Source organism: Centruroides sculpturatus, unplaced genomic scaffold, assembly GCF_000671375.1.
Source record: "Centruroides sculpturatus isolate CEXI.00-Female unplaced genomic scaffold, Cexi_2.0 scaffold1018, whole genome shotgun sequence".
NCBI classification, from domain to species: Eukaryota; Metazoa; Arthropoda; class Arachnida; order Scorpiones; family Buthidae; genus Centruroides; species Centruroides sculpturatus.
This window is the reverse complement of record NW_019385496.1, coordinates 250,683-265,904: the sequence shown is the minus strand read 5'-3', so window position 1 is coordinate 265,904 and position 15,222 is coordinate 250,683. Positions and strand designations below refer to the sequence as shown.

Here is a 15,222-nt window from a genome sequence, read left to right as displayed (position 1 = left end):
GAATTAGTCTAGAATCGATTAATTTTATGAAAGAAAACCTTTCAAACAGCCGTAGTCCGTAAACTATGATTCCTACAAAATTGATTCATAAAGAACGGAACGTATCTACCGTCTTATAGGGGGATCTACTGTATTGTGTTAAAAAATAATGAATATCTTGTCTCATTACAAAACTGTATTTTAGTGTATTATCTTTAGAGTCCCTGAAATAAATCAGGAAGAGACGTCTGTAAATATCGTTTACAGAAATTATATAAAAGGAAAATTTTATATCTTAATCCTATGGATGTATTCTTTACGTAAGCCGTGTACAAATACAAAGTTTATAGTAATGTTGTCGGGTTTAAAATAATCGGGTTGTAAACGGCAATATACCCTATATCTAACAAACATTTCTTAATAATGTTAATATAAAGTACCATGCTGCGACATCCGACAGTTCAAGCTAAGAATGTTTTTCTTCGTTGACTCTGTATACAATATTTTCGGATTATTTTTTACGGTTTTTTAAGACAATATTTGATGCTGAATATTTTGTATTTATGATATATTAATAGTAAAGATTATTAAAAATATAATTAATATATCCTTAATAATCCTTACTATTAGGGGAGACCGGGGCAACTTCGGCATACGGGGCAAGTTTGTCAAGCGCTTTTTTTAAAAAACAAATTAAAAGGAGACTTTGGTTATAGGTTAGGAAGTTGAGTTTTATTGGTGGCTTGTTGAGTGTAGTGTTTTTATTGTTCTCCAACAAGCGTAGTTGAATTATCAAGCAAATTTTCATTTTCGTTCAATTCCATATAATATTTTTTTTCCATTTATATTGAATTGGCAGGTTTTGTTATAATTCCATGATAACGAAAGTTACTTTTCCTGTTAGAAGGATGTAACTTCAACTTATTCACGTGGCCAGATCGTGGCTTGGCATTCTGTTCTCAGGGTTGTACTTAATGTTTCGAAATCATGACTAGCGGGGTAAGATCGGCAACATAAAGCCACATTAGAAGCAAAGGATAAAAATCAAACAGATGATAAATGAAAACATGTTTGCATTTGTTATTCATGTATATATGTCTTTGAACTTGCATTTCGTTGTAATAATATTAAATGGGTGTTGGATTTGTATTTCTTTGTTTTAATAGTGAATTCCAACTTATACATTGTTAATAACATAATTTTATATACGTGCCTATCTTGCCCCATTACTGTTGCCCCTATACCAGGGGCAACTTTAATAAAAATAATTAAAATAATTACAACTTTACAAAAAGAGAGAAGTTGCCGATCTTGCCCCTATACCCGGGGCAACTTCGTCAATTTCTCTCTTCTTGTAAAGTTGTAATTATTTTAATTATTTTTATTTCCAAACTGATTTTAACCAGTTCTATAGTAAGGTAACATTCCAATAGACAATATGCAAAGCTTTTTTTCAGTTTACAGCAGTATTTATTACACAAAATTTAAGTAAAGCTTAACATGCCGATCTTGCCCCGGTCTCCCCTATATATCTATATCTATAAATGAAATGTTTGTTCGTCATACATTTCTATACCGTTCGACCAACTGCTAGATAATGGCGTTACTCATTACTCATTGAATGTCTATATATCAATTAACTTCCGTTTACATTGTATTTGCTAGATTTACATATAGGTCCGTCTGTTGACAAAACAATAAATAAATGGTAATTCTTACCTCGTTAATAACACATTGGCGGTTTTCGGATTGCTGGACTGTAATTTGAAAACATTCTAGACACATAGATTTCCACTGTTGTCTGATTCTGTCTCTCCTTCCTTAATCTATTAAAATTTATTTAAATTGAGTATTAATCATACGGTGTTGCTGCAGGGATGGAATTAAGATCTGCGATACTGTAAGTGAAATGGAGTTCTGCACACATATCTCAGGTGATATTATGTTGCGCGTGTCTGTCTTGCGTGCAGTTTGCTTGTGGCACGGATCCCTACGATGCGGCAACTGTAAATACAAGTAAAAATCTTTCAGTACTTGTTGTTTGTCGATCGTTGTACATTCAGTGATATTCTATATGCGATGGTGTTCCGGCACCGCAACACCATATATTTAAAAATCAAATGTGTGCAACAGGCTTTACATTTACTTAAAAAATATAATTTTTTGTTACTAATAGATGATATTCTTTTTGCAGTTTTTTAATAAATTCAACGTTCTTTATGACACGGGTCGAAGAACGAGAACGTTATTCTTTTAGTCTCGAATATAAAAGAAAATTCGTTATTGCTATTATTTATAAAATACGCTCTTCATGTAAATATTCGAGATAAAATTTTGAAATAATTAAATTTTATCATTTTACTTTCTGGTTTCTTGATTAGTATTCAGTAGTATTATCCGCTCGGCATATAGAAATGTTCAATATTAATTTTTTGTTTTGTCAATTACTACAAACACATTTGTACAGTGTAGAAAAGTGTACATCTGTGTTCGTAGACGTACTCAAATGGCCGGAAGGCCGAGCAGCTAAGGTATCAGCTTACTACTCTGTGAGCCTCGCAATATGATTTGAAAGTGTCGAAAAACTGCAGGAGTTTTTCGGGAGTGTCCATCCGGATACGTGATACTGTTGCACACTTGAAAACCCGGGTATTCGCCACGAGTTAATAGTCATTAGATAGGCAGTTAATTAAAAGTCAAAAAATGCATTTAGCACTCATATCGTTTCTCTTCAATTGTTATACAGTTGTCACATATTAAACTGTAGAAAACAAAAGTACAAATAAATTCCCGATATCAACAATAAAGTTATTAAAATTCTTGCTGATAATCCTGGCGTTGCTCAGGCAAAAAGTAACGATAGCGAAGATTAAGATTATTACATTACAGCCTATCTTACCTGTTTTCACAGAATGCAAGAATTAGGTCCCCCTGTTTCCAGACTGATTAAAAAAATTTTAGATGGATCTAAATACACGTAAGTCTTGCACGTTTCTTTCTCTTAACATTTCCATTGTTATTACTTCAATTGTTACTTACACTTTCGTCGTTAACAATTTAGTTGTTAACACTTCCATTGTTGAAGCCTTAATCCTGTCTCTCTCTCGGGTGGGGGGGGGGAATTTCGTATCAAATTAAAAGAAATTTAATTGTTTCCATTGTTAACACTTCCCTTGTTAAGGAATACACTTCTTTCATTTCTTGTGTACCCTACTAAATGTGGCAGCCTAGTAAAACGCAGTTAAAAACGCAAAAAAACCGCATCTAAACTAGTACAATAGAAGCCGAGTTCTTCAGTGTAAGCCTTAATCTTCTCCCTCTCTCCCGTGGGGGAATTTCGAAAAAGCGCTAGAACAAATCCTTCCTCTCGTTTCTCCAGTATTATCCGATTGACCGAGAACGCAAATTTTACTGAATTTCGTAATCTTTCGTTTATCTGACGCCATTTTAAGAACGCTTATTCAACGTCATCGGTTATATTAAATATGCGTGTTACAGTTTAGTTACGTAAACGTTAATTAGTATATTAAATAAGCAAATTTTATGAATTCACTTGACCGATAGAAAATATCATGTATGTATTTTACACGAAACAATCAAATATAGATCTTTCTATATTCAAACTGAGGAAAAGATCGTTTATTTCAAGAAATGTAACTGTTTTTATATAAAAAAAAATCTACCAAATAGCATATATATATATATATATATTATATACCGAATAGTATTATATAACTTTTTCTATGCCAAATATTAATATAAATTCAAATTGTATTTGAACTATTACAACATTATACATAGACAATGATAAAACAAAAGAACAATTAGAAGTTACATTTATTTATACTTACGATATCTACATCAACCTGTAAGAACCATGGTATTAACGATTTATTTTCAATTACTTTTGTCTTATTGTATATTTTACAGTAAGACATACTTGAACCTTTGCACTGAAACATTTAAAAACTGCAGTGAATTACTACACCTGGCTTGTATAAAGAAAGACAAAATAATAGGAAAAACAGCTTGATTGTATAAAGGGGCCCATACACCTTAAGTAAATCTTTTGAGGATTTATCGTGCATGCCAGACCTTGAGTAATTCCTGTTAGTGTGTGGGGGGAAATTTAACAGTTTTGGCGGAATGTACCGACCACCGGAGTAGAATAGAAAAGTCATTTGATTTTCCTGGCACAGTGTCAGACTGCACAGGCGGCCTTAACGTGTGTGTCGTTCAGTTGTAAGACCGCTGAGTAGTTAGAACGATGTCTCGTGAATGTTTGGAAGAATTATTTTCTATAACCTTATTAACTTTTATTATTTATAACCTAAAAAATTAATTTTTCAGGTTATAAATTATTTTCGGATTAAAAATTTCTCGAGCAAATTAAAATTATAAATATTTTTAATAATTAGAAAACTTCTCAATTCATTTCTTCCGTTATCATGAAACATCTCGATACTTTATATCATTTTCTTTTACATTTTAAAAAATTTATCGTTTTAATATCCAAGTAAATTAAAACACGACAACTTAAAATAAGGCAAAGTTTAATAAATTCTTTTTAATTATTAAATTATTAAATTAATTTGCGATAATAATGTTTACAATTTGTACTAATATCGGATGTACTTGAGAATTATTAATATATATATATTCATCTATAAAATTTAATCCATGAATTTTTTTGGTAGTAAAATCGACTTGCCATTGATCTTTCGCTGATATTGATAATTGATGCTTTTTAACAGAATCCATAGCCCAAGATTTCTCTTGAAAAATTACTTTTGTGATCTGAAATAATTCCATTAAAAATTATTCGTATGAAAAATTAATTTTGTGATCAGTGCTACCCAAACCTGCTACTACTATTTACACCATACACGTCTACGCATATGTTTTTTCCCGCGAGTTTTAATAGAATTTGTTTCCAAAAAATATCCAAGAACAGCCAGTATGTCATCAGATGCCATGCCGACTGACTGACAATGAAGTGACCTCTAAACCAACACTTGGCAAGTGAGAAGGGGTAAACACCCGAAACACAAATGTAGCACGGCGTACTAACTAAATAAAGATGGAAAACTTGCCATGTGTTGGTTAAGAGGTCACTTCATTGTGCCAGTATACAATATATAAATAACAACACGATTTCGACAGCAACAAGTAATATTAGAAAATAGAAACGGCAGTTGACATTGAAATAATTACAATTAAAAACATGATTAATTAAACTACTACAAACTTCTACTTTATTTCAGATGGTTAACGTCGAAGAGTCATTTGAAACATAATTGGATATACAGAAACATTATCTTTCAATAATTTGATAATGAAAAAAGACCCAATCATTAAGTGTCATATCTCTGTTTTCACAGTCAAATCCGATCAGCGATTTATATAAATTGCGTGCAATAACTTTTGTTTGTAGTCAGTTTCTTATTTTGTTGCAAGTTGTCTAACATGGAGAAAACGAAGATCCTGCTGTTGATCTGTCTGATTTACTTCAATGGTAAGTTTGTATGACGTTAATGTTCGATTTATGTAAAATAGTAGACCGAATCTGACACGCCTCATTCGTAGAATTTCCTTCCGTAACCAGTCAACAGATGTGTACTCGAGCCGAAGTGAGGAATGAATGCCATAATGATTGCATAATATTTAGAAGACCCATCTGTATAAAAATTCCTCGATGTGCCTGTCCGAATCTTCCTACCAAGGGAGGTTTACACAAGGAAAGACAATAAATGAACTCTACAATTCCTCCCCATATCAATTTCTTGTTCGCATTCGTTTTCCAATTGTTGTACTCCGCAATCGAATTTGATCTTTTTCTGTTTTAATTTAAGATTTAACTTTTTTGCTTCTTTAATTTTGTGTAAATATATTCCTTGCCGGAAGGCATGGCAGTGCAACAATTCTTATTAAATAAATAAACGAAATTTCTTTTTAAAAGTTCTAAACTTACTTGCGATTAACACGAAACTGTTTAATTGCATTAAATTGTTCTTTAACAAACACTTTTTTACGTATTTTCACTCATCATTTTAAGGAGAATTTGAATAAACGAAGGTTCTGCCAATAAGCTCTGATATATGTAAATATGATTTCATGCCATTACTAGACTCCTATAGAAACTAGTCAATTAGCATATAAGGAATAAGAAAGCAGTAAGATAAAATCTTGCATTACCGAAATTAACAGCTAATAAAAAGGTTTTACATATGATTGAAGCGATGTAAAAGTAATATATTCACGAACTCTGTTACTTCATTCATATGTCAGGCCCGAACCTCTAGTTTTTATTGTATTCTCTTTATCCTAATAAAACATCGATGTAAAAACTATTTCGTTTGTTTCGAAAGCGCAAAAACAGAGAAACTGTGTTGTTGAGAAAAAGACAATTCGGTATGTCGAATGTGTGAAATAAAGAAATCGTAAATAAGAAATCTCGACAGGAAAAAATTATAGCGACAAATTGCAGAGTGAAACCTGTTAGTCACAGTTGCATGCTTCACATCTTTCCCCTAATTACGGGTTACCACTCTAGGAGAAACCGCAATTAAGCACTTTAGAGAGTAACAGATCACATGGAAGTAAAGGAAGATGTCCATCTTTTCTGATCCAAATTCAAACCCTAGCAACCCCTAACCTAACCTAATCTATAGAAACAGAGCAGAAACCAATAGACTGAATCAATAAAATATTGGTTTGGGATCAGCAATAGTTTAAAAAAAACGTTTTTCCAACTGCAAATCCTCGTTGTTGCAAATCCATCACCATCCGAATAACACGGAAGAACGTTTTGAGAAGCTTTTAAAATCACTCTTCGGGAGCGTCAGTTCTGTCCATATTAGTCGTTGTCCTAGTCCATTATTCTTGTAATAGTTAAAAGTTAGTGTTTTCGATTAGTACTATGTTTTGTTATTCTGTGCTGTATTTACTCTTTCCTTTCTTAGGTTATTCATTTTCGGTTAGGGCTTGCTAGCTTAGGTTTGTATTTAATTTTATTAATTGGCCACTATTAACAGCCACTTGGCATACCTCTACTTCTACTAGCTTTTACGTGACTGCACTATAAATTGGTGTATACCACAACTCGGGTATTTTTTATACTGTGCGGTGGACTACGACCTTCCAGCCTGAAAATTTCACGCCAACATTAAACGTAGAAAGAGCAGTAACGCCATTCAGAGGCATCATTTTTTTTCTCTTCCACCTCCCTTCTTTCTTTACTCTTTTCCCCTTTTATTCTGCCGGCTAAGTACTTTGTCATTCGTAACGTATGATTCTCTTTCAGTACCACTGGTATCTTACCGGTACATCTGGGGAAAATGCACATTTTCCTTTAATCACAGAAAACAAGGTAATCGATACAGCTATCATTGGACTTCGTATTTGTTTGTTCAGTGGAAAGAGTTTCTACTAGGCTATCGACCTTTATTATACAATAAACAAGAATAAAAATGTAATTTTATAATGTTTTTTTAAATAACGAAATTAGATAACTGGTATGATATTAAAATGTGTTATTGTATAAAAGTAATATAAATAACGCGACAGACTCGTGACACTATAAATAACTTTGTGTTTACAACTCATCAATAAATCGATAATGCTTTAAATTGAAGAAAAGAAAAGAGTTTATTGCATGAATTTAAATATATCAGTTATAATATTAAAAATACTTAAATGTTATTACAGTATATCAAATACAAATTAAAATTAATGCAAGATTTTGTCGCAGAACGATGTTTATTCACTATTCATCGATTGAGAATGTCGTGTATTCGTTTGAAAGAATTACAGTTTGTCATACTTTAGTTTCTTGAACATTAACAAATTTAACAGGACAACGACAAGGCGGATTTACACTTCTACAAATTGGTACTTTACTATCCAAGCAATACGGTCTGCAAATTCCACGTACTTCTGCATCCGTACACTTTCTATAATCACTGATAACGATCGGAAGAACTAAAAAATAAATGAATTCAGTCGATAAGAGATTAGTTGAAGTAATTACAGTAATAAATGACACTCACCTGCGATACAAATCAAGTGGATCAACAGCAAAACCTTTGTCTTCTGCATATTATAACTTCACTGAAGCGACTGGCAGAGAGATTAATTAATGACTGACGATGTGTACTAAAATATTTTATCTGTCCTTTTATACTTTTTTCCGAGTTAAAAATATTTAGATTATTTAAAAAACGAAATACTAGACTATATTATTTGCATTAGAAAACATGTAATTAGAATCTTGCAAAACATTTTAAAGGTTAATTACTAAAGTAGTTAAATTTCAGGATATTAATTGATACGATGAAAACAATTTGATTCGAAATAATGTAATTATACTCTAAATTTGTTTTTCTCGGCTCTTTTATCCGTCGATATTACTGTTTGTTTTTACTCGGGTACGGCAAGTTTATGGTGGGGTCGACCGGATTTACTTCGGAAATTCTTAACGAATTCTATTGCTAAGACAACTTTGTGAGATTTCGAGATCCTTAGAATATATATCCATGTAATATATTGCTTATTTGCAAATTGGCAAATAAATATTAGGGGAAATTCGGATAAATATCGTATGGTAACTTTACTCTATTAGGCTACTTTCGTGGAAATTATTTCGTTGCTTAGAAGCGTAAATGCAAAAAACTTATAGATTTAAATACCATTAATGTCATATTTGTGACTATAGAGACATTTTATATTTGAATTATAAGTCACTTAATGTAATATGGAAGAATACGTTATTAAAGCTGCAAACAATATCTACTTAGAAGCATCAGTGGCACACCATCCATTTCTGCCGAATAGTCTGCCATTAATGCCGAATGGTCTGCCATTATTTCACTTATGAATAAGTAAAATACGCCGTACGTAAAACCCATTTATACGCTTTTAACATTTGTATTCACGTGACCTTCGTTAGTAAAATATTAGGAGGATTTTGCTTCAAAATTTTATTAAAAACATGGCTCTACTAAAAGCTCTTCATCCTACTTTAGAGTATTGAGAATTATGGAAATTTACATCCACCGACAAACTAATGTCTTATGGTTATGGAGGACAATGTTATTATTGTACGGATATTTTTTATTTACGACAATAATTTTATTGTTTATTCCCATCGAAGCGACGAAATACTTCACTAAATTTTATTAAATCCGGGAATTCGAAATTGCAGAATTTTACAAACAGTAAAGTGTTGTTTGGTGTTTGTCGTTCATTTTCTATTTTTACCGCGTGCATGAACTATGGCCCGGTTCTTATTAACAGCATCAAAAGAATCGACGATAAAATCAAACGCGCGAAGAATATGATGACAGATTTCCTCAGTTACGTCGATCTGATATTTCCTTTGTTAATTTGGGGATGATTTTGTGTTTTGTCGTTGCTTACAAAGGTCTCACAGGAACAAAGGAACATAAGTAAAGAACACCTCAACCATCTCAGATTCGCTAACGATATCGTCCTGATATCTAAAGATTCTGAGGAACTACAAGAAGTAATTTGTGATTTAAACGCAGATAGTAATGAAATTGGCCTTAAAATGAACTTGGCGATAATAAAAATTAAATTCAAAAACGAGTAGACAATCAAGACATAATAATAAATGACACTACACTAAAAACAATAGATGAGTATATATATCTGGGAGAAGTAATACAGTAGAACCTCGAAAACTCGGCCTAATGTGGACCGAAGGGTGGCCGAGTTTGTGAAAATGCCGGGTTATCGGGAATGGGGTTAAAAAAAATAAGTACGAGTGTTTCCTCAGAAAATACTGTACTGTACTTGTATGTATTGTTTACTTGAGAATATAACAGAGAATAAACTGCCCAAATACCCTTAAACAAAGGAAAAGTACGTCCTTTATGAAGGCATAGAGCCTTTACTACATGAAAATGAAAATTAATGAATACACTGTGTACAGTAATTTACCTGATAAGACAGACCTCAGAAAAATACTTTATGAGAGCTTTTATACTTTTATAAAGCTGTCTATAATGAAAATTAATTAACTAAGGATTTTTTTGCCCTGCCAGGGTGTGGCCGAGTTATCCGGAGTGCCGGGTTATCGAGAGCCGAGTTTTCGAGGTTCTACTGTACCCAAATCTGGCTCACTACTTCCAGAAGTCAACAGGACAATGAAACTGGTATGGTCTAATATGCTAGTTTACCGTAATCTTCAAGTTTGAATGCCAATCCACCTGAAGAAGTTTACAATTTATCATTTTAAATTATGTTTCCGAATCTTTATGCTAATCTGGGGATATTGAAAGAAACTACGCTAACACATAGACACACATATCCACGGAATTTTTCTCGTTCTTTTATCATCATGAGTTCGGGAGGTCTCAAAACATAGAGATTTGTGTGAGAAGCCAGAGACGTAGAACTATGTCTATTCCGCTTACTTGACACGCGATCGCAAGATCGGCTCACTAAAACTTTTTCTAGGAGGGCTTTATATAATGTTAAAAGAAGGATCTAGCGGATGAATCCTAGATCTCGTTAGGATCCTTGACACCAGTTAATCAGTTATTTTACACGCGGATTAACACGAGTTATCCTTAACTTGTGAATAGGAGGAGCGAAGGAAATCTAAATACAATTGAATATGAATAACCAATATTAACAGTTTAATTGAAATGTAGCCTAGCTTTTGGTTCTTTGATATATTTGTTTCTATTTTGTATTGTACTTGTTCTGCTTATGATTTTTTTATATTCCACACTGAATATGTTTTCCTTTATATATTGTGGAGTACAAGTTGACCCCCCTATAATACTGTTGATAATTTCGTTTTATAAGAATTCCATGTTGTACGAATCACTTAGATTTTTCAAATACGTGTGCCGAGCTGTGAATGGCTCAGGTATTTGTAAATTCTATGTGACTCGTACAACATGGAATTCTTATAAAACGGAATTATCAACAGTGTTATAGGGGGGGTCGACTTGTATTTGAATTGTAGTTTATTACTTTTTGGATTTTGCTTGGTTTTTGATATTGTTTAAATTCTAGTATTTCTTTTCTTCGTTTTATCACTATATCAAGGTAGTTTGTTTCTGTATTTGTTTCGTTTTCTATCTTAAATTTAGTTTCTTTATTTAGTTTATTTATCTTGTATTCTATTTCCTCTATTCTTACCATTGTTTTGTCGTATAAAGTAATTATGTCGTCTACATATCTTTTATAAAATTTTATGCCTGTGATATTGATTTCTTGGTCTATGACTTTATGTATATCATGACAAGCTCTGCCAATTTCGGACCTATAACTGATCCCATGCTAATTCCTACTTTTTGTGTATCAAATTTACCATTTGTGATGAAATAATTACTCCTGTTAGCGAATTCTATTAGGNTGGATTCAATACAAGAAATGCCATTTATTTTATGTTTAATAATATTATTTGCAATGTTGTCTAAAATTAACGCTATCAATATACTACAAGTATTTCAAGCGAAAATAATTATTCTTGACTCAGCTTTTAAAACACTGTAATTGATACTGTTATTGTACAAATAGAAGATAGATTTAAAAATATACCAAATATTATTACTGATTTCAAATTAATCACTGATATAAAAACATTAGAAAAACATGAATTAGAAAAATGTTCCAAAAGCTTTGTAAAGTTTTATAACAAAGATGTAGATGAAAACTTAATCCAGGGATTTGATTTTGAATGAAAGGGATGTAAATAACGCGCAAGACATAATGCAATACATTCTAAATAATAATTATAATGAGTTATTTCTAAATGTATTAACTGTGTTAAAACTTTTCTTCACGTTGCCAGTTACTATAGCAAGTGCTGAGCGCTCTTTCAGAAAATTAAAATTAATAAAGAATTATCTTCGATCAAGCAAAAACAAAATCACGCTTTATATAAACACGCATTAGTAATATATGTTATTCATTAGATCTTCAAGTTATATTTCAATCATCAAATTAACAACAATCTATTCACATACAGTATATACTCTATACTATAGAGTATATAATCTGTATGTAACACGTAGACGACATTCGTGTTAAAACTTGTCAATTTAAAAATATATATTACATTTACTTAGTTGTTGCGATAATGATATAGCGCATCTATTTTACACTATATCAGTACTGAGGCAGGTAGTACAGTACAGTACAGTAGATAGCGCTTGCGTGGAATCGAAAGTGTTACTCTGTGAAAAGTCTATACAAGTAAGTAAGTATACAAGTATGTATTTTCCACATCTACCAACTCGTGTTTTCTTTCATTTCTGAATGGTAGTTCTAATAAATGTTCTTCAGTAACCGAGTTAATAAAATCACTAAACTCTGGTAGTTCGTGTGTCATGGGATTCGGCATGGCCAATGGTTACTAACTTCACATGGCCAGCCCGGCCACGTAGAGTTTTTTGAGTTTCCTTCACGTTAGTAACATCTAGAATCCAGCTTTCCATAAAAGTCTTCCGGGGATGTATCTCCCTCGGCAGATCGCTCATGTGTCGCGTTGCCCTAACCAAATAAACTAAATTAATTCTAACCAGCGATTATTTGTTGTGACATCGTAACAATGCCGGGCTACAACTTTTCGTCACAATGTTTTCAATTCTTTTAGTGGTTGTCATGCCCCTCTACATTATACTTCTCCTTTAACAATAGAGTCGTGCCGGTTATCTGACTCTATTTAGAGGGAAAATTTGGAATTGAAGTAACGTGACTTCCGATTTTCATTGGAATGCTCCTAAGTGTTCCATATTTGGTCTCGACTTTTATCTATCTAAGTCCTTTCTCGAGATTAAGGAAGGACAGAAAGACACACAGTGGACGACAGTCGGAATTTATAGGTCTACAATTTTGCATTCCAATAATTTTTCTATAAATGCAATATTTACTACAGTATACTTACCACGTAGTTTATACAATTTGTTGCAAAAATTTAAACACTTTATTATCACATAAAAGTGTGAGAGTCGAATTTAGGGAATAAATTGTTAAATAAATTTTTTGTTCAGGGAGGAAAAGTTTAAAGAAATAAACAACAAACCGATATAAAAAAAGAACATAAAAATCTTTTCCCACAAACTTAGTTCCTTGTCAAGTATGATACATCGAATGTGTCACCCGAAATCTCGAAAAGACTATTGGTCAATGGTGAAAAAACAGTCCTAATAAGGCAGTGGAAAAAACCCAACGAGACCCCCTTTATAAAAAGGAGGGGTCGATGCGTAAGAGTCAGACTCTAGGAGTTTGGTGCACTGTGAATCTTATGTGAACGGATTAGCCGCTACCCGGAACTAATCAATCGCCGCTGTTCGGAAGGACTACGCCTAAACCGACTAACAACGTTCGAAAGAACTTTGTGAAGTCTAGAGACTCGAGGACGAAATGACTAATCGACAATTTATAACAAGGTATTTATCCTCGCGCGAAATATGTGAGCTCTCTCTCTCTCAGGAATACGGGTAACCGAGAAGAAAATAGATATTTTAATTGAATCGATTGTATATAGCTTAATTCGAACAATAAACGGGCATTATGTATAGATTATGTAGAGTGTAATTCTTGTGATTCTCTCTACGCCTTCATCCCGGAACTAAAAGTCCACAAACGCAACCGTTCGCGTAACCAAATAAACGGCCGATAAATTTTTCCTGTGTCTGTTACAGGACATAGTGGTGTCATCATGACAGGGTGCCAAAGAGGTGCCGACTCTGCAGTCACAAAAGGAATTATTCTAAATTTTTAAAAGATTTTTTTTATTGTACTGCAATTTGAAAAAATTGTAGACCTATAATTTCCCAGTGTTATTCGTCAGTCTGTCTTTTCTTAATCTGGAGAATGGAATCAGATAGATGTAAACATATATGGAAACCTTAGGGGCAATAAGCCCCGATATTAATACTGGTATACTTGAAAAGTGATCCGTGTTGGACAGGTTGTAATGGCCTTAAGTTGTAAGTTGCTAAAAAACTTCATAAAAAATTGTTTAAAGAAGCAATTATTTATTGTGACATCATCACAATATCGGGCAGTAATTTTTAATCTTATTTTTAATATATTTAATTTAAAATATATGCATTCCGCCTCAAATTAGCAATGGCTTGCTCCTGTACAGTACAGTACAACATACTTTTCCTTTAACAATAGAGTTTTGCCGATCATGTATTAACTGCTTTCAGGGGAAAGTTTTGAACTAAAATAACGTGACTTACGGTTTGCATCGAAAGTTAGTTAATTAGTAGGTCTAGTCGTTGGCCATCCTCTCTTCCGAAAGAAGGTCAACCCCTTCCGCAACAGTCCCTTCTTTCTATCGGAGCAGTGTTATGGTAGCATACGAATAAGAAAATTACGAGGCTATTTTCGAGGATGCCGAGTTTAAATATTTGGTTCGTTTTTCGCTAAATTTGATTGGTTGGCCGGTTACAGTTTGATACTCGGCAGTGAGTGAAACAGTTTCTTAGAGTTAACATCTTCGATTTTTTTAAGATATCGTGTTTTCAATTGGTGTCTAATAGACCAATAAATTCGGCCATTTCGCACAGTATCGCATTAAACGTGGCAATGGTAGGCTGAAATTACCCAACTCTTTATATGATTTCGTTTCAATGTTCCTTATGTTATAGCATTTGATTTAGGCTATATAACTACAAAGGTTATCTTACGTAACGGTTTATCGCACCGAGTGACCAATTTAACACATTTTAAATTAAAAATTGTTGGAATAATTGGTTCATCAATAAAATATAATGCATCAAAACTGTCGCAAATGGGTACTATACCTATACTGTACAGTACAGTACATGTCTATTCCCGTATGTGTGATTCATTTGATTCAGCGACAGTCACGTCGCAGCAAAAATAAGACCGATTGAAATTTTTTAATAGCTGCGATTGTTTAGTCACACTTGTATTAGAAACAATGAGTTTTATTTTTGCGACTGGAAAATCGCGCGACAAGAAATCACAAGTGGAGGCCTAGCCTTATGTAAGATAACCTTTATAGTTATATAAATCAAATACTATAATATAATATAATAGAAAAATTAGAAGTACGAAATAATCTTAATGTTTGTTTTTATATTTTGCCCGAGAAACGTCGGCCTCATCTGCTAGCTATTTGTAAGCCAGTATAGATAATTGTTAATTTCTTGTTACTAAATGGCATATAAATAATTTCTAAACGCGAAATAAAATATAAAATAACAAAACTTACAAAAGTTATGCCTT

The 15,222-nt window shown here is 32.7% G+C and overlaps 2 long non-coding RNA genes across 2 annotated transcripts; one reads left to right on the top strand and one right to left on the bottom strand.

Moving 5' to 3' along the window:
- Positions 1 to 5,291: 5,291 nt before the first annotated feature.
- Positions 5,292 to 5,937, top strand: LOC111639528. Its single transcript, XR_002759091.1, has 2 exons — positions 5,292 to 5,494; positions 5,566 to 5,937. It is a non-coding gene; the product is annotated as an uncharacterized LOC111639528 (long non-coding RNA).
- A 1,767-nt stretch (positions 5,938 to 7,704) lies between these two features.
- Positions 7,705 to 8,165, bottom strand: LOC111639523. The gene is made up of 2 exons (XR_002759086.1): positions 8,028 to 8,165; positions 7,705 to 7,959 (listed from the first exon to the last, which is right to left on the bottom strand). It is a non-coding gene; the product is annotated as an uncharacterized LOC111639523 (long non-coding RNA).
- Positions 8,166 to 15,222: the final 7,057 nt, after the last annotated feature.